Here is a 20,494-nt window from a genome sequence, read left to right as displayed (position 1 = left end):
TATAATATTTTACCAATGTTTTCTAATTTTAATTATTTAATTTGTGATGCTGACTTGACTGCCGGTTATTGGAGGGAAACGATTTCCTCAACATCAATGCCATAGTAAAACGCTGTTTTTGGATATAAATATGAACTTGATAGAACTAAAAATGCATGCATTGTCTAACATAATGTCCTAGGAGTGTCATCTGATGGAGATTGTAAAAGGTTAGTGCATCATTTTAGCTGGTTTTATGGTTTTGGTGACCCTGTCTTTGACTTGACAAAACATTACACACAACTCTTGTAAATGTACTGTCCTAACGTACTCTAAATTTATGCTTTCGCCGTAAAACCTTTTTGAAATCGTAAAACGTGGTTAGATTAAGGAGATGTTTATCTTTCAAATGGTGTAAAATAGTTGTATTTTTGAAAAATTTGAATTTTGACATTTATTTGGATTCAAATTTGCCGCTCTTGAAATGCACCTGCTGTTGATGGAGTGCACCACGGGTGGCACGCTAGCGTCCCACCTAGCCCCAAGAGGTTAAGCGAGAACAATTTGAGAAAAGGGTAAAAGATAAGTCACAAGGACTAGACGGGGAATTACCGGACACCAGGTCCGCAGGAATTAACACCCATAGCAAGGACGTTAACCTCTATGGGACCGGCGGGACGAATTCGTCCCACCTACGTAACAGCCACTGCCAGCCTGTGGTGCGATTTTCAAAATCTTCAAAATCCTATTACTTCAATTTCTCAAACATATGACTATTTTACAGCCATTTAAAGATAAGACTCTCGTTAATCTAACCACACTGTCCGATTTCAAAAAGGCTTTACAACGAAAGCAAAACATTAGATTATGTCAGCAGAGTACCAAGCCAGAAATAATCAGACACCCATTTTTCAAGCCAGCATATAATGTCACCAAAACCCAGAAGACAGCTAAATGCAGCACTCACCTTTGATGATCTTCATCAGATGACAACCCTAGGACATTATGTTATACAATACATGCATGTTTTGTTCAATCAAGTTCATATTTATATCAAAAACCAGCTTTTTACATTAGCATGTGACGTTCAGAACTAGCATACCCCCGCAAACTCACGGGAATTCGCTAATATTTTACTAAATTACTCACGATAAACGTTCACAAAAAGCACAACAATTATTTTAAGAATTATAGATACAGACCTCCTCTATGCACTCGATATGTCCGATTTTAAAATAGCTTTTTGGTGAAAGCACATTTTGCAATATTCTAAGTACATAGCCCAGGCATCACGGGCTCGCTATTTAGACACCCGGCAAGTTTAGCACTCACCATAATCATATTTACTATTATAAAAATGTCATTACCTTTTGTTGTCTTCGTCAGAATGCACACCCAGGACGTCTACTTCAATAACAAATGTTGGTTTGGTCCAAAATAATCCATCGTTATATCCGAATAGCGGCGTTTTGTTCGTATGCGTTCCAGACACTATCCGAAATAGTAAAGAAGTGTCGCGCGCTGGCGCAATTCCTGACAATAAAATTCAAAGTATTCCATTGCCGTACGTCGAAGCATGTCAACCGCTGTTTAAAATCAATTTTTACGTCATTTTTCTCGTAGAAAAGCGATAATATTCCGACAGGGAATCTCCTTTTCGGCAAACAGAGGAAAAAATCCCAAAGGCGGGGCGGTCGGGGTCACGCGCATAAGCTAGTGTCTCTTGATGGGCCACTTGAGAAAGGCGATAATGTGTTTCAGCCTGGGGCTGGAATGACGACATTCTCTTTTTCCCGGGCTATGAGAGCCTATGGAAGACGTGGGAAGTGTCACGTTAGAGCAGAGATCCTTAGTAAATGATAGAGATGGCAAAGAAGTTCCAGAAATGGTCAGACAGGCCACTTCCTGTAAAGGAATCTCTCAGGTTTTGACCTGCCATTTGAGTTCTGTTATACTCACAGACACCATTCAAACAGTTTTAGAAAATTTAGGGTGTTTTCTATCCATATGTAATAAGTATATGCATATTCTAGTTACTGAGTAGGAGTGGTAACCAGATTAAATCGGGTATGTTTTTTATCCAGCCGTGTCAATGCTGCCCCCTAGCCCTAACAGGTTAAAGTTCAAATTTCTCCCGCTCTCATTCAAGACCCTATCCAGGGCCCGCTTGATCAAGAAACAAGCTCCCGGGCTCTGTCTATAGACTCTGATACAAAAGTTGCGAAGAAAAAGGTCAAACGCTTCGTTAAAGCCAAGCTCACTCAAAATCGGAAAAGTCAATCTGCTTCCATCTTGAACAGACATGGCACATCACGTCGTTGCGAACGACCACTCCACTTTGTGGGGAATATGTCCACTAACCACGAATCTAAACGGCCATACCTGGAAACAGTCCTGGAGGACTCCTTAGCTTGTCATGCGCTAATTGATTCGGGTGCGACAATATCACTCATCTCTCAAACATTGTTTGATGATCTAAAAAGGGCTTTGAAGCCAACTAAACGTTGGTTAACCTCTTGGGGCTAGGTGGGACGCTAGCGTGCCACCCGTGGTGCACTCCATCAACAGCAGGTGCATTTCAAGAGCGGCAAATTTGAATCCAAATAAATGTCAAAATTCAAATTTTTCAAAAATACAACTATGTTACACCATTTGAAAGATAAACATCTCCTTAATCTAACCACGTTTTACGATTTCAAAAAGGTTTTACGGCGAAAGCATAAATTTAGAGTATGTTAGGACAGTACATTTACAAGAGTTGTGTGTAATGTTTTGTAAAGTCAAAGACAGGGTCACCAAAACCATAAAACCAGCTAAAATGATGCACTAACCTTTTACAATCTCCATCAGATGACACTCCTAGGACATTATGTTAGACAATGCATGCATTTTTAGTTCTATCAAGTTCATATTTATATCAAAAAACAGCGTTTTACTATGGCATTGATGTTGAGGAAATCGTTTCCCTCCAATAACCGGCAGTCAAGTCAGCGTCACAAATTAAATAATTAAAATTAGAAAACATTGGTAAAATATTATATTGTCATTTAAAGAATTATAGATTTACATCTTTTGAACGCAATCAACTTGCCAGATTTAAAAATAACCTTACTGGGAAATCACACTTTGCAATAATCTGAGCACTGCGCCCAGAAAAATACGCGTTGCGATACAGACTAGACGTCATGTTGGGGAGATCTAAAATCGAAAATACTATGTAAATAATCCATTACCTTTGATTCTCTTCATCAGATGTCACTTCCAGGTATCACAGGTCCATAACGAATGTAGTTTTGTTCAAAAAAGCTCATCATTTATGTCCAAAAATCTCCGTCTCGTTAGCACATGATGTAAGCCAGCCGGACTTCTCGTCATGAACGAGGGGAAAAAATATATTTCCGTTCGTTCAAACATGTCAAACGTTGTATAGCATAAATCATTAGGGCCTTTTTTAACCAGAACATGAATAATATTCAAGGTGGACGAATGCATACTCTTTTATAACGTATTGGAACGAGGGTACCCAACATGAACTAGCGCGCCAGGTGTCTAATGGGACATCAACGTTCCATGGCTCTTGTTCGGTCAGATCTCCCTCCAGAAGACTCAAAACACTTTGTAAAGGCTGGTGACATCTAGTGGAAGCAATAGGAAGTGCCAAAATATTCCTAAACCCCTGTGTTTTTCAATGGGATAGGTTTAAAGTCAATACAACACATCAGGTATCCACTTCCTGTCAGAAAATGTCTCAGGGTTTTGCCTGCCAAATGAGTTCTGTTATACTCACAGACACCATTCAAACAGTTTTGGAAACTTTAGAGTGTTTTCTATCCATATATAATAAGTATATGCATATTGTAGTTACTGGGTAGGATTAGTAACCAGATTAAATCGGGTACATTTTTTTTATCCAGACGTGCAAATGCTGCCCCCTAGACCCAACAGGTTAAAAGTGGAACGATGCGACACTACACTTCGAGGGGTCACTCAGACTACCTCGCCTCTCACATTGAGAGTCATGCTGAAACTACACTTCCAGGACGTATCGCTCGTTCACCCTGTGTATGTTACCAGCCTCGAAACTGTAACCCTGCTACTTGGAGCAGACTTGATGGATCGGTTACTCCCATTGATGGATTGGAAAACCAACCAGGTATGGTCACAGGCCACAGTGCCTTCTCCACTGACCACACTGTCTTCCCCTAACGCTAGCTGCAATGCAGTCATTCACGAGGGGTATCTGTTGAAAGCACCCCTTTGGGAAAAGACGTTTAGAAACCTCTTGGTACAAAATCCGATCCACGGAGATAGTACGATATCTCGACACATTCCATCAGCCAACCTGATTGACCATTCTTTTCATGATTTCGAGCCAGCTGTCTCTGTGAATAAGCAACTTCCCTCCTCCTTGCAGTCGTGCAATACGATAGTTGAGATGAACTTCCCTTGCTCTTTGGACACTTCCGCAAGCACTGCGTCCGTCTCAGCAAGAAAAACATTGATGCGCAGAGTACACTCTGCTTCCGATGATACACCTTCTGCTTTGTTGGGGACTGTCACCCCTTACAATGACACTAATGGCGTCAGTCCAGCAACTGACCCGATGACTCCCACTGGTGAAACACTTTGCGATATCACAGACCGATATCCTCGTCTCAGTTTGCAGGTACTGAAGAGGTTGCCACACGCGGACGCGGTGGTGACTGACAGACCTCAACAGCCACTGAGGGTGTTGAAGCACAAACACCAGGAGATTTGGTTGAAAGGTTACAGCCATTCTCATAATAACGCGGCCACGGACAACTCGTACATAGGGTCCGACCTTTTCGTTTGCGCCTCGGACACCAACACCACCCGCTGGTGGGGGGGTCCCGAGACACAAAGGGGGGGAATAGTAGCCCAGACCCATGATGAGCCTCATCGAGGCCGGTGGGGGGGTCGAGACTACGGACAACACCGTACGAGGCCGCCAGAGCATAAATCAAATCTAGTTGTAAACTCCCCTATGAGAACAGTGAGGAGCAGACAGGCCCCTAGACGGGGATTATCTTAGAACACGTCTAAGGTAGTACTGAGGTGTACCACACTGGTCGTAAAGGAAGTCCAATGGACTTGTCCACCTCCAAAACAAATGGCAACAATAATCATTCCTTGCCATGTGTAGGTTCAACTACAATACAACTAGTAATATGCTCCAATCATGTGTTCTGGTAGATAATATTTCAGAATAAATCGGTAGGACAACTGGACCCCTTGAATACCAGTACCAACACCGCAGTCAGTCCAGCAACACTCAGTAAGAGGATTAGTAACCTCACAAGTTAAATTGCTATTGATAATAGCGACATAGGAGTCACCCAGAGTGCAACACGGGGAAGGGAATCTCCATTGCACTCTTCCAATGGTTAACACATGCCACTAATAAATAGAACCCTCCGTTCAGGAGAAAAGTTATTAGAAGTCATGAACCATGATCACACCACGTACGACTGGTCTAATACTTAGAGTACTTCCGTCGTGAGGTTAGCTCCTCCGTGGATAACATAGCTATGAAATAGACTTCATACCTACCGCCACATACAATAGTGGAAGACACCGTGACTTGTAGAAAACTACTACAGACTCCCTTGACACCAATTCTGACTGACCTCCAGGCATTGACCTGAAAATTACCTGACTACGTCAGACTCATTCTGAACAAGTTGTAATCTGCCAGGATACTTGGTTTTCTTCCCTTGACATGCGCGATTGTGTAAGCATAAACGCACATGCACAACGGAACATCCAATTAGGATTTATGCTAGGATCACTTAAGGGTCCAAGCAAAATACCAGCCTTAGTAAAGTTGAACATTTACTTCTAGGCCTTTGACTCTACAGCACTCACCAGTTTTCTAACCAGAAGTCCATAGGTCATCCTGTAGACTGCCCAAAACTAGTGCCTTACAGCTGTAGACTTATCATATAGTTGTCAACTTAGGATAGTACCCTAAGCGCCACCCCGCAAATTAGGAAAGCCCTAAATATGTCATTAGACAATGCCATGATAGGGTCATTTTGCAAAGACCATGGACGTAGATAGAATACAGTCCAATTAGATGATTAAGGTGGCATAACTATATTTTGTTTTGTTTATGCTTTCATTCATTTTGTTTCATTTTCTTCGGCACATAGAAAGTGATAGAGCCATAAACAACTCCCCCATACAACCATCAGTTAGTGCCACAACGCCACTCATTTGGGAGGAAATGTAATGATATATTTCATGAGTGTGTGTGCGTTGTTAACATCTGCCTAAGTTACTGCCCAGATATTCTAGTCTGGACGACCAGACGACGGGTCCGGAACCGCTGCCGAGTCATGGAATGGACATCTTCATTTGCAGAGACCCTACCCGGGTCGACCACCAGAGGGGGGACTGCAATAGCAACCACCAACTGGACATCTACTGCCCAGCCTTGGAACGGACTTCTTCATTTGCAGACACCAGGTCGACCACCAGATGGGGACCACAACGATGATCCACAACCAGGACAACCCACGTTCATTTTTATGATTGGTTTACAACATGCAGTTTAATCGCAAGATTGAACCCAACATGGGGGGACTGTCATGACGTTGGCCTGTGGGTAAGGTTTATGACCCCCCCCCCATAAATACCTTTCCCCCTTCCCCTCTCTTACTGACCCTACTGAAGGACCTGAATAGCCTGTGTTAAATATAGAGAGTCTGGGAACATCAAACAAATGTGGAAAGGTACCACATATTTTGGTTAATAAAACCAGTTGGAAATATGCTTGGGAACGTAATGAGTATGTATGTCAGTTCGGTTGTCATCTGAGACATTATGACTGATGACAGGACGACATAAATTGTATCTGAGAAAGTATACACCCTCTAGTTATCAGAGTCACATGGAATTGTTATGCAATTGAAATGTTTGATATTGAAAATGTTTGTTAGGAGATGAAATGTAATTTTAGCTTCCGAATGAGAGATTTGGGTTTTCATAAGGAAGTGCCCTGCTCGATCAGTAACCCAACCCTGTGAAGAGACAGGGGTTCTAAACGATGAAACACCTCCCTCCCCCTCCCCACTATATAATCCTTTGACGAAAAGATAACCAGTAGTTCCAGTACTGGAGGTCTGCAGCCTCTACGTTAGAAGGACACACATGTCAAGTCAACTAAGCGAACCTCGGCGTGAGCTATGGTATGAACTGGTATGAACTTTGAGCTTATTCACTACAGAAGTGCTACTTCCTAGCCGTTGAGTTAGCAGCGGCCGCTGTAACGTGGGCTAGGAAAGGACGGACGACGGATCCAGTCTAACAACCAGACGAAGATACCACCACGTATCCAATCGACCACCATTGACATTCTTCCGAAAACAGGGAGATCTGTTGGCCAACCCGGCCAGCATCTACGACCAATCTACCGAAGCGCAGCTCAGAGTAAATATTTATTGCATTTTCCTTTTCCAAATGGGCGGTAATTTAGAATGCATAAGATAATGTATTTACGATAGCATAGCTGCTGTTTCTCTGTTCCTAAATCTTCCCGCTCTTTCATTCAAGCCCAACCCCCTTTCCTTTGTGTAACCAGCCGTCATATCTGTTCCATCTACTGGGACGTTTTCTGTATGACATCATTTGTATTCTGTGTATTTGTAATTCTGTGTGATTAGTTAGGTATTTAGTAAATAAATAATTAAACCCAATTCTGTATTGCTGATTCAACTTGTTAGCCAGGGTTCGTGAAGATAGCCAAGAACTTACAACTTTCATTATGAGACTGAAAATAAGACAAGGGTTAATATTGACTGCTATCGAGGTAAAATATTACTAAGTATTTTAAGAGTTTATTCGGAAGATAACAGCTCTATAAACGTTCTTCCGTGGTGCCCCGACTTTCTAGTTAATTACATTTACATGATTAGCTTAATCAGGTAATATTAATTACAGAGAAATCATTTTATAAGTTAGCATGTCATATCACTTAATCCGGCATAGCCAAAGACACGACAGTATTACGTTTCTACAGTACTGCTAGTTGGTAAAGTTGGCTAGCTAGCAGTAGCTATGGTGTTGACTTTGTTCGGAAAACGGCGTCGCTGCGAACGAATATAGCTGGCTAGCTAACCTCGATAGTTTCTCTAAACTACACCTTTATCTTTGATACGAAGACAGCAAAGACAAATATGTAGTTAGCTAACATTACACTAATCAAATCGTTCCATTGTAATGTAATCAAATGTAATATTACCTGCGGAGCGAAGTACAGCACGACTACTCACTCCAGCTCCAGAAGTTCAAGTTCTGCAGCGTTAGTAAAAATGTAATCAATACATGTTGATGATTTAATTCCTGTGCTGTTTGTAACTACCTTGGTAGGTTGACTGACAATCTGATCCAGGTTGCAGGCACTGTTTACAGCTTGAAGTTTTTTCCTTAGTGGGCAGCTTGATGATAGCCAGTCAATATTTAAATCACCCAGACAATATACTTCTCTGTTGATATCACATACATTATCAAGCATTTCACACATATTATCCAGATACTGACTGTTAGCATTTGGTGGTCTTTAGCAGCTTCTCATAAGAATGGGCTTTAGGTGAGGCAGATGAACCTGTAGCCATATTACTTCAATAGTATTTAACATTAGATCGTCACTGAGCTTTACAGGAATGTGGTTCTGAATGTAGACTGCAACAAATCAAATCAAATGTATTAATATAGCCCTTCTTACATCAGTGGATATCTCAAAGTGCTGTACAGAAACCCAGCCTAAAATCCCAAACAGCAAGAAATGCAGGTGTAGAAGCACGGTGGCTAGGAAAAACTGCCTAGAAAGGCCAAAACCTAGGAAGAAACCTAGAGAAGAACCAGGCTCTGAGGGGGCCAGTCCTCTTCTGGCTGTGCCGGGTGGAGATTATAACAGAAAAAGGCCAATATGTTCAAATGTTCATAAATAACCAGCATGGTCAAATAATAATAATCACAGTAGTTGTCGAGGGTGCAACAAGGCAGCACCTCTGGAGTAAATGTCAGTTGGCTTTTCATAGCCGATCATTGAGAGAATCTCTACCGCTCCTGCTGTCTCAAGAGAGTTGAAAACAGCAGGTCTGGAACAGGTTGCACGTCCGGTGAATAGGTCAGGGTTCCATAGCCGCAGGCAGAACAGTTGAAACTGGAGCAGCAGCATGGCCAGGTGGACTGGGGACAGCAAGGAGTCATCATGCCAGGTAGTCCTGAGGCATGGTCCTAGGGCTCAGGTCCTCCAAGAGAGAGAAAGAAAGAAAGAGAGAATTAGAAAGAGCATACTTAAATTCACACAGGACACCGGATAAGACAGGAGAAATACTCCAGATATAACAGACTGACCCTAGCCTCCCAACACATAAACTACTGCAGCATAAATACTGGAGGCTGAGACAGGAGGGGTCATGAGACACTGTGGCCCCATCCGATGATACACCCAGACAGGGCCAAACAGGCAGGATATAACCCCACCCACTTTGCCAAAGCACAGCCCCCACACCACTAGAGGGATATCTTCAACCACCAACTTACCATCCTGAGACAAGTCCGAGTATAGCCCACAAAGATCTCCGCCATAGCACAACCAACTCGGACAGGAAGACCACGTCAGTGACTCAACCCACTCAAGAAACGCACCCCTCCTAGGGACGGCATGGAAGAACACCAGTAAGCCAGTGACTCGGCCCCTGTAATAGGGTTAGAGGCAGAGAATCCCAGTGGAGAGAGGGGAACTGGTCAGGCAGAGACAGCAAGGGTGGTTCGTTGCTCCAGAGCCTTTCCATTCACCTTCACACTCCTGGGCCAGACTACACTCAAGCATAGGACCTACTAAAGAGATGAGTCTTCAGTAAATACTTAAAGGTTGAGACTGAGTCTGCATCTCTCACATGGGTAGGCAGACCATTCCATAAAAATGGAGCTCTATAGGAGAAAGCCCTGCCTCCAGCTGTTTGCCTACAAATTCTAGAGACAATTAGGAGGCCTGCGTCTTGTGACCGTAGCGTACATGTAGGTATGTACGGCAGGACCAAAATCGGACAGATAGGTAGGAGCAAGCCCATGTAATGCTTTGTAGGTTAGCAGTAAAATCTTGAAATCAGCCCTTGCCTTAACAGGAAGCCAGTGTAGGGAGGCTAGCACTGGAGTAATATGATCAAATCTTTTGGTTCTAGTCAGGATTCTAGCAGCTGTGTTTAGCACTAACTGAAGTTTATTTAGTGCTTTATCCGGGTAGCCGGAAAGTAGAGCATTGCAGAAGTCCAACCTAGAAGTAACAAAAGCATGGATTAATTTTTCTGCATCATTTTTGGACAGAAAGTTTCAGATTTTTTTGAGAGGAATGGAAGATTCGATATAGGCCGATAGTTTTTTATATTTACTGGGTCAAGATTTGGCTTTTTCAAGAGAGGCTTTATTACTGCCACTTTTAGTAAGTTTGGTACACATCCGGTGGATAGAGAGCCGTTTATTATGTTCAACACAGGAGGGCCAAGCGTTGGCATTTCTGTCTTTTTGGTAGTTGTTATAACTATGTATTGCTACCTCTGTATCATCAAAGGTATTATCTAAGTGAGTTTCAGAGATCGAATATGAATGTAATCTGTTACAAGCAAGTTATTGACTTCATGGACCTTGTTTACATATGTTAATATGGGCTATTTAGAGCACTTTTATGGGTTGCTTGATTGTTTTTAATGCTTTACTGGGAAGCTTATCAGAGGTGTCCTTACTCATGTTATTTACATTGGAGCTGATAGTGCAGGGTGAGCTGCATAAAGTGGTCTTCCTACTACTTATACACTGCATCAGTGCTAACAGTTTAACTCTGGTTTATAGGCTGATGATTACTGCTTACAATAGCTGTAGGATAAACAGATGTATTCGGTGCAAGTATCTGTCATAAAATAAATACATTATATTGTGTTTGCCAATGTCCCTAAGATCATGTACATTTGATGCAGCATTATGATGACTCATTGTCACACCGGTCGGGATTAACTGAGCTGGTCTTGGATCATATACCAGTCATTGTTTCAACGCAGCCTTGAAAGGTGTGAACAGAGTCCAGGAGCCAAGATGATTTGGATGGCCTCCGTCATTTCTGTAGAGTATCTTCTGTCTCCAGAAGGTGTCAATGTAATCAATATAAGTGACTCCAGCAGAGCTACAGTAGTCCTTTAGCCAGATATGTAATGCCAGCAGTCTGCTGAATCTTTCACACCCGCAGCCCAACGATGGTACTGGACCTGAAATGATTGGCCGTTTATTGGAGTCTTTTAATGCTAAAATCAGTTCTTTGAAATCCATTTTCAAATGTTCCGAGCTAGCCCTCCTGATGTCGTTTGACCCCACATGGACTACAACAGTGTCAGCTCCCGGCATCTGTGGTAGAACAGTCGGAAGCAGCCTTGTTATGTCCTGTACTCGTGCTCCTGGGTAGCACAGGGTTTTTGCCTTGGGGACGAGATGTTTCTCACCATAGAGCTGCCTATGATGACAGCTGGTGATATTGAATGGGCCGGTCTCTCAGGATCTGAACCCGAGGTAGAAGCCACCGGAGAGGGAGACAGAGCCGAGGATGAAGACGCAGGTACCTCCGGATTCGATCTTGATTGGGAAGCCACCACGGATGAAGGCGCCGGAACCTCTGGATCCAGGGCGGCATAGATGTTTCTGGTCTGTATCAGTTCCGGGAACATCTCCATGGAGACACCCGTTGCCTGAGGATGCCTTCTTTGACTTCCACGGCGAGTGACGTACCTCTATGGTTTGTTGGTTGGGTCGAGATCAGCTCCGTTCTTCAGGGAAGGGGGAGACCCCTTCGGGGATGGAACCCTGCCTGGCACCAGCCAGTCGGCTGTGGAGAGCCGACACGGCAGTGAAACTTCCACCAGACCAGAGCGGCATCCGGCTACTGGGGTGGAAGAAAAAGAAAAAGTAGCTGGGCGTGGGATCCCCAGTAGCTTATGTAGGTTTGTTACTTGCTTGCTAAGAGTAGCCACTTCGCTCCTGTAGCCCTCCGCAAGCAAGCAGTTGCTACATTGAAAGTCAACGCAGTCCACATTGTCCCGTGACAACGCAAAGTAAACGCAGCTCCTGCAACGTTGGAAACATTCAATAGCGGCCTCCATTTGAGGCCGCCGAGCCAGCAAAGGCTAGCTGGGCTTTCGTGTCTCTCCCCCTATACGAAATCTGGCAAGATCTCAGGACAGATAGCAGCGCTCACAGCAATTTAGCCCAACAGAGCCGCAGGATTCAAAATAAAATAAAAATATATAAAAACACTGTCAGCTTTTAAACCGAGGTCTTTAGTTCAGGTTTCAGCGTGCGACAGGTTTCAGTTTCAGCGTTCGACAGCGTTCAACAACAAACAAACATACGTTGCGCTCTGATGACGTCAGTATCTCATCAAAACAATATTAATCATATCATTGTGGAATGAAAAGTAATTATATAAAACAGTTTCAAAGTATTATAGCTAGTATTATCTTGGTTATATATTAAGTTAATCTAGGTTTGACAAAGTTCCTTTATGTTCTAAGGTCACTGTACAGCGTCTTTGTTTGCCAACCTGAGTACTGCTGTTCCTTTTGTTTTGTTCAGGCCTGAAATTGATCAATTGTATTTAAGCCCACGTGTGCTGTCCCCGGTTAGCTCTGTGGTATCTAAGCCTAAGTATGTTGATCCTGGTTAGCTCCATGGTATTTAAGCTTGAGTATGCTGTCCCAGGCTACCTCCATGGTATTTAAACCAGTTTGCTGTCCCAGGCTAGCTTCATTGTATTTAAACCAGAGCTTGCCATCCCAGGTTAGCTTAATTGTATTTAAACCAGAGTTTGCCATCCCAGGCTAGCTCCATTGTATATAGCTGGTGGCCTTTGTACCTGTAGTTTGTGTAGGCCCTATAGCTTGGGCCTTGCTGTGCATTGTTTGTTTAGGGCCCCTGCTCGGACACAGAGATGCAGATGGTGCAGAGAGCAGCCCTGGAGTGCCTTTCAACACACTCTCGCTGAGTGCAGGGTCATGTTCTCTCACCGAGTACAAGACAGGAAATCCATTTAATTACCTGTGAAGCAGAAGATGGGGCGTGGGGGCCTGACAGGGAAGGACTGTGTTCCCGGGAGCACTAGAGAGGCAAGAGGGAGAGCGAGAGAGAGAAAGAGAGAGGAGGGGGAGAGAGATGGGGAAAAAATAGTTACCTCTCCAGCTCCCACTCTCTCCTCCTCACTAGCCTGCCAAGTCCTCTCTCTCTCTCGACCCTCTTTTTCTCGCTAGCCTCACCTGTCCTCCATCTCGCACTACCCTATATCCTTATCTCATTCTCATACAAACATCCTTTGTCCTTCCCTTTCTCGTGTCTTTCTCTCTTGTTTAGCGCCCGCTGTCCTTCTCGTGCCCTTTCTCCACTGTGTCCTTTGCAGTCTCTCTCGTCAACCAGTGTCGTATTGCCTTTTTCCTTTCACTTGCCCCACACATTTTTATGTCTGTTCTCATTGTCCTCTCAAAAGTTACCATAGACCTTCTCCGCCAGACCTTATCCTTGTCTCCCTTTGGATTATCTCTTTCCATCTTCCTAACTGTCTCTTTTAACAGCTATGGAGTAATGCTGCAAGTAAGTGAGTAAAAAGATAAACAGCAGGGCCCTAGCATTTTGGGGCACTAAGCGAGATTTGGTTGGGGGCTCCCACCACCTCGCGGGCAAAACATTGTAGTGGGCCTCCTCTTAACGGTGAAGGGAACCAATGTGTCTCGTTTCAGGAAACTAGGTGTATGTCGCACGTCACTACTTCACAGGAGAGGAATTTGAACGTAAACATTTTTTTGGGGGCCAGAAATAACTTCTAGAAAATGTGAACTTTCATGTGCCTTAATAACAAACTTGTTTGCCATCTGAAAGTAAGAATAAAATGGTTGAATTACGAGGCTAGTTGGTTTAGCCATGAAAAAAGACAGGAACCTTCCTGGTAGCCATGATTAGTTGAGATAATGGATGGGCTGGACATGCCGAGGGAATTAGTTCGGCTTGTTCTGCCATGTAGTAAGCTTCTGTCTATAACATGAGCTGCTCAGTATGTGTAGGTAATCCTTTCTAACGCTGCTTTTTTAAAGATATCATGAAGAACTGCAAAAGTGTTGCTAATGCTCTCCACTTTCTGGACAGAGTTTTGAAATCAGTGGAATGTCCGGTGGAAGCAGAGTGGGACAGCTAAAGAAATTGAGAAAATTCTGGCATTTGATTGCAAATATGTGGAGGGAGTCAAAAAGGCAACGCATAAAAGGATTATGTATAAAAGACCTGTCTTCGGGTTACATCTTCAGACTAAGGGCAACCATGGCATCTGTGACAGAGAGGGAGAAGCGTTCATCCATTGATACGGGTAAGATAGAGTCTAGCTAGCTACATTTTAAGATATTATACGTTTCTAATTTAGCCAGAAAGTCATTTTCATTGCACGATAAAGCTAGCTAACATTCGCTGGCTGGCTCACTAGCTAACATTATTATTTGTATCTCGGAGCCATTTACATTGCTAGTTATAGCCCAAAATTAGCAAGCTAGCTAACATTGAACCTAGTTGATTAGCTTTAGCTACAGATTCATGCAGGGTAGAAATGTTATGAGTTGGGATTATGGTACATTGTTTAGCTAGCTAGCTACATGTCTAAAACAAAAGACTCCACTATGCAAGTAACCATTTCACTTTACCGTTTACACCTTCTGTATCCTGTGCATGTGACAAATAAACTTAGATTTTATTTTAAAAAGAGTGTGTGTTTACCAGAGATGGTAATGTGAAGAACAACATGACCTGCACCAAACTCAAATTAGGATATAAGGTTATGCCAACGAGACAGTGTCCAAGTTCTAAAATTCTCTGGTAGAATTCCCTGCATTTATTAAATCACACTCACAACCATAAGCTATTTTTTGTTATTAGCTCGCCATTACCTTCTAAATAAGTATCTTGTTGTGAGTTTATTTTCCTGTAATAATGAATACAAATTAGCTAAATTTAAGACGTTGCCAGCTATATGATATGGTCATTATTTGAACTGGCCTTCTTTAAGTTGCCTGGTTTGCTAGATTGACAAACTCTAAATTCATTTTTAAACGGATGGGTTTATTGGTGTTAAAATACACCTGTTATACTATTTTGGACCACCAGGCTTCTGATGTCATGCAGTCTGTCGTTTTTGTGTTAATACTTTTTCATAAAGTGTTAATACTTTTTAACGTGCTCCAGCAGGTATATCTCTCTCTGGTCACCCCTAAAGCCAACTCCTCCTTTGGTCGTCTCTCCTTCCAGTTCTCTGCTGCCAATGACTGGAACGAACTACAAAAATCTCTGAAACTGGAAACACTTATCTCCCTCACTAGCTTTAACCTCTCTGGGCTACTCAACAGCCAGTGTAATCCCGTGGCACGATATTCAAATACCTAAAAAATGCCAAAACTTAAATTTTTCAAACATATGACTATTTTACACCATTTTAAAAAGACAAGACTCTCGTTAATCTAACCACACTGTCCGATTTCAAAAAGCCTTTACAACGAAAGCAAAACATTAGATTATGTCAGCAGAGTACCCAGCCAGAAATAATCAGACACCCATTTTTCAAGCTAGCATATAATGTCACATAAACCCAGACCACAGCTAAATGCAGCACTAACCTTTGATGATCTTCATCAGATGACAACCCTAGGACATTATGTTATACAATACATGCATGTTTTGTTCAATCAAGTTCATATTTATATCAAAAACCAGCGTTTTACATTAGCATGTGACTAGCATGTGACTAGCATTCCCACCGAACACTGCCGGTGAATTTACTAAATTACTCACGATAAACGTTCACAAAAAACATAACAATTATTTTAAGAATTATAGATATAGAACTCCTCTATGCACTCGCTATGTCCGATTTTAAAATAGCTTTTCGGTGAAAGCACATTTTGCAATATTCTCAGTAGATAGCCCGGCATCACAGGGCTAGTTATTTAGACACCCAGCAAGTTTAGCACTCACCAAAGTCAGATTTACTATAAGAAAAATGTTATTACCTTTGCTGTTCTTTGTCAGAATGCACTCCCAGGACTTCTACTTCAATAACAAATGTTGGTTTGGTCCCAAATAATCCATTGTTATATCCAAATAGCGGCGTTTTGTTCGTGCGTTCAAGACACTATCCGAAAGGGTAAATAAGGGTGACGAGCACGGCGCATTTCGTGACAAAACAATTCTAAATATTCCATTACCGTACTTCGAAGCATGTCAACCGCTGTTTAAAATCAATTTTTATGCCATTTTTCACGTAAAAAAGCGATAATATTCCGACCGGGAAATCGTTTTTTATTACAAAGAGAGTGAAAGTAAAAGCATGCTATCCCCTCATGCACGAACCTCAGTTTAATGGCCCTCTGATAGAGCACTTGCCAAACTCGCTAATGTGTTTCAGCCTGGGGATGGAATTACATCGTTCAGTTTTTTCCCGCCTTCTGAGAGCCCATGGGAGACGTAGGAAGTGTCACGTCATGCCAGAGATCCCCTGTATTTGTTAGAGATGATCAAGGAGGGCAAGAAATGGTCAGACAGGCCACTTCCTGTAAGGAATCGTCTCAGGTTTTGGCCTGCCAAATGAGTTCTGTTATACTCACAGACACCATTCAAACAGTTTTATCAACTTTAGGGTGTTTTCTATCCAAAGCCAATAATTATATGCATATTCTAGTTACTGGGCAGGAGTAGTAACCAGATTAAATCGGGTACGTTTTTTATCCAGCCGTGCAAATACTCCAAACCAACATTTGTTATTGAAGTAGAAGTCCTGGGAGTGCATTCTCACGAAGACAGCAAAGGTAATAACATTTTTCTTATAGTAAATCTGATTTTGGTGAGTGCTAAACTTGGTGGGTGTCTAAATAGCTAGCCCTGTGATGCCGGGCTATCTATTGAGAATATTGCAAAATGTGCTTTCACTGAAAAGCTATTTTAAAATCGGACATAGCGAGTGCATAGAGGAGTTCTGTATCTATAATTCTTAAAATAATTGTTATGTTTTTTGTGAACGTTTATCGTGAGTAATTTAGTAAATTCACCGGAAGTTTGCGGGGGGTATGCTAGTTCTGAACGTCACATGCTAATGTAAAAAGCTGGTTTTTGATATAAATATGAACTTGATTGAACAAAACATGCATGTATTGTATAACATAATGTCCTAGGGTTGTCATCTGATGAAGATCATCAAAGGTTAGTGCTGCATTTAGCTGTGGTTTGGGTTTATGTGACATTATGTGCTAGCTTGAAAAATGGGTGTCTGATTATTTCTGGCTGGGTACTCTGCTGACATAATCTAATGTTTTGCTTTCGTTGTAAAGCCTTTTTGAAATCGGACAGTGTGGTTAGATTAACGAGAGTCTTGTCTTTAAAATGGTGTAAAATAGTCATATGTTTGAGAAATTGAAGTAATAGCATTTCTAAGGTATTTGAATAACGCGCCACGGGATTCAACTGGCTGTTGAGTAGGTGGGACAATTTCGTCCCGCTGACCCTAGAGAGGTTAACGTCACATCCAAAACACAGCACCCTATACAGGGCAATGTCCCCAATCACTGCCCTGGGGCATTGGGATATTTTTTTTAGACCAGAGGAAAGAGTGCTTCCTACTGGCCCTCCAACACCACTTCCAGCAGCATCTGGTCTCCTATCCACCGCTGCTCCATTTTTCATATATCCATTTGTCTTGTCTTGTTTCCATACACACCTGGTTTTCATTTCCCCAATTAAGCTACTTGTATTTAACCCTCTGTTTCCCATCATGTTTTGTGTGTAATTGTTTCATGTTATGTGGTGTTAATTTACACGCTTTACTTTTATGTTCTATTTTTTGAGCGCGTTTGATTTATGTAGTGCTCCCGTTTTGGAACTATAATAAAGTGTGCCTGTTCATTATACTCTGCTCTCCTGCACCTGACTTCGCCTCCTATACACCTTGTGACAGAATTACACACCTTCAATGGAGTCAGCAGGAGCAGGTACCCTGGTGAGAGGAGTCGAGGAGTGTGTCCAGGAACATTCGGCCATGTTACAACATCTTGGTGCCATGATGGATCGCGTTGTCCAGGCCATGGACCGCTGGGAGAGACAGGAAGTCTCTCCAGTGCCTCGACCAGCATAACTGGGGTTGTCTCCATCCGGTCCATCCGGAGAGAGTTCCAGTGGGATGCATCTCTCCCTTCCCAGGAAGTATGATGGAACGGCAGCACAGTCCAGGGATTCATCTTACAACTGGACCTCTACCTGGCCACTATGCACCCAGCTCCCTCAGGAGGGGAGAGAGTGGCTGCCCTCGTCTCCTGCCTCACAGGAGGAGCGCTGGAGTGGGCAAATGCCGTGTGGAGAGAAGGAGACACGGCGCCAGACCACTTCGAGGATTTTACCCGTCGCTTCAAGGCCGTCTTCGACTATCCACCTGAGGGCAGAGCGGCGGGGGAGAGGCTCTTCCATTTGAGACAGGGGACGAGGAGCGCCCAGGACTTCGCCCTGGAATTCCGGACCTTGGCCGCCGGAGCGGGCTGGAACGACAGGGCCCTCATCGACCACTATCGATGCAGCCTACGAGAGGACATCCGACGTGAGCTGGCCTGCAGGGATGCCACCATTTCCTTCGACCAACTGTTGGATTTGTCCATCCGGTTGGATAACCTGCTAGTCACCCGCGGACGTCCAGAGGGGGCTCTGTCGGTTCCATCGTCCAGCACCCCCGCTCTGGTGCCCATGCAGTTAGGAGGGGCTGCTCATAGGGAGACTGGAGTAGGAGCCATCACGTGCGCAATCTGTTGCCACAGATGACACACTGCCGGTCGGTGCCGTGTTGGTTCCTCTGGGAGTCGAGGCAACAGGCAGGGCACTCTGGCGTCACCCCAGGTGAGTTTGCACCACACTCATCCAGAGTCCTCTGCTGATCAACTGTTTGTGCCTGTTTGTTTCCCTGAGTTTTCCCCACATTCCCAGCATAAGGCGCTCGTCAATTCAGGCGCAGCTGGGAATTTTATCGACAGAGCATTAGCCATTAGTTTAGGGATCCCTATTTTTCCTTTAGTTAGACCCTTCCAGGTACACGCTCTAGATAGTCGACCATTAGCGTCCGGGCTAATCAAGGAGGCCACCATCTCCTTGGCCATGGTTATGCAGGCGAATCATGAGGAGAGAATCAGTCTCTTTCTCAGTGACTCCTGCGTTTCCTGTGGTACTAGGCTTTCCTTGGTTGGCTCTGCATAACCCCACTATTTCCTGGCAACAGAGGGCTCTCACGGGGTGGTCGGGAGAGTGCTCAGGGAGGTGTGTTGGGGTTTCCGTTGGTGCTACCACGGTGGAAAGTCCAGACCAGGTCTCCACCATGAACATCCCCCCAGAATATGCCAATTTGGCTCTCGCCTTCTGTAAAAAGAGGGCGACTAAATTACCACCCGATCGACGGGGGGATTGTGCGATAAATCTCCTGGCAGATGATGCGCTTCCCAAGAGTCACGTGTATCCCCTGTCGCAAGCGGAGAGGGTGGCTATGGATACATATGTCTCTGAATCCCTGCGTCAGGGGTACATTCGGCCCTCTACTTCATCCGCCTCTGAGTTTATTTTTTGTGAAGAAGGATGGAGTTTACGCTCGTGCATTGACTATAGAGGTCTCAATCAAATCACGGTGAAGTACAGTTACCCGCTAACTCTTATCGCCACGGCGATTGAGTCAAAGAATGGGGCGCGCTTCTTCACGAAACTGGATCTCAGGAGTGCGTATAACCTGGTGCGCATCCGGCAGGGAGACGAGTGGAAGACAGCATTCAGTACCACCTCAGGGCATTATGAGTACCTCGTCATGCCGTACGGGTTGATGAATGCTCCATCAGTTTTCCAATCCTTTGTAGACGAGATTTTCAGCAACCTGCACGGGTATGGTGTAGTGGTGTATATCGATGACATTCTGATTTACTCCGCTACACGCGCCGAGAATGTGTCCTTGGTGCGCAAGGTACTTGGACGACTGTTGGAGCATGACCTGTACGTCAAGGCTGAGAAATGCCTGTTCTTTCAGCAGGCCGTCTCCTTCCTAGGGTATCACATTTCCACATCAGGGGTGGAGATGCAGAGTGACCGCATTGCAGCTGTGCGTGATTGGCCGACTCCCACCACGGTAAAGGAGGTGAAGCATTTTTTAGGGTTTGCCAATTACTACCGGAGATTTATCTGGGATTTTGGCCAGGTTGCTGCGCCCATTACCTCACTGCTAAAGGGTGGTCCTGTAAGGTTGCGGTGGTCGGCTGAGGCGGACAGGGCTTTTAGGCAACTAAGAGCGTTGTGAGAGCACGGCTCCTATCCCAGCCTCGGACGCGTCCACCTCCACTATGAATGCCAAAGAGGGATCCGGATGGGCCACCACTGGAGCCGAAGTAAACAGAGCTCTTAGTTGCCCAAAACC

Source organism: Salmo salar, chromosome ssa22 (assembly GCF_905237065.1).
Source record: "Salmo salar chromosome ssa22, Ssal_v3.1, whole genome shotgun sequence".
Lineage (NCBI taxonomy): Eukaryota > Metazoa > Chordata > Actinopteri > Salmoniformes > Salmonidae > Salmo > Salmo salar.
The sequence above is the reverse complement of the archived record's forward strand: the minus strand, read 5'-3'. Positions refer to the sequence as shown.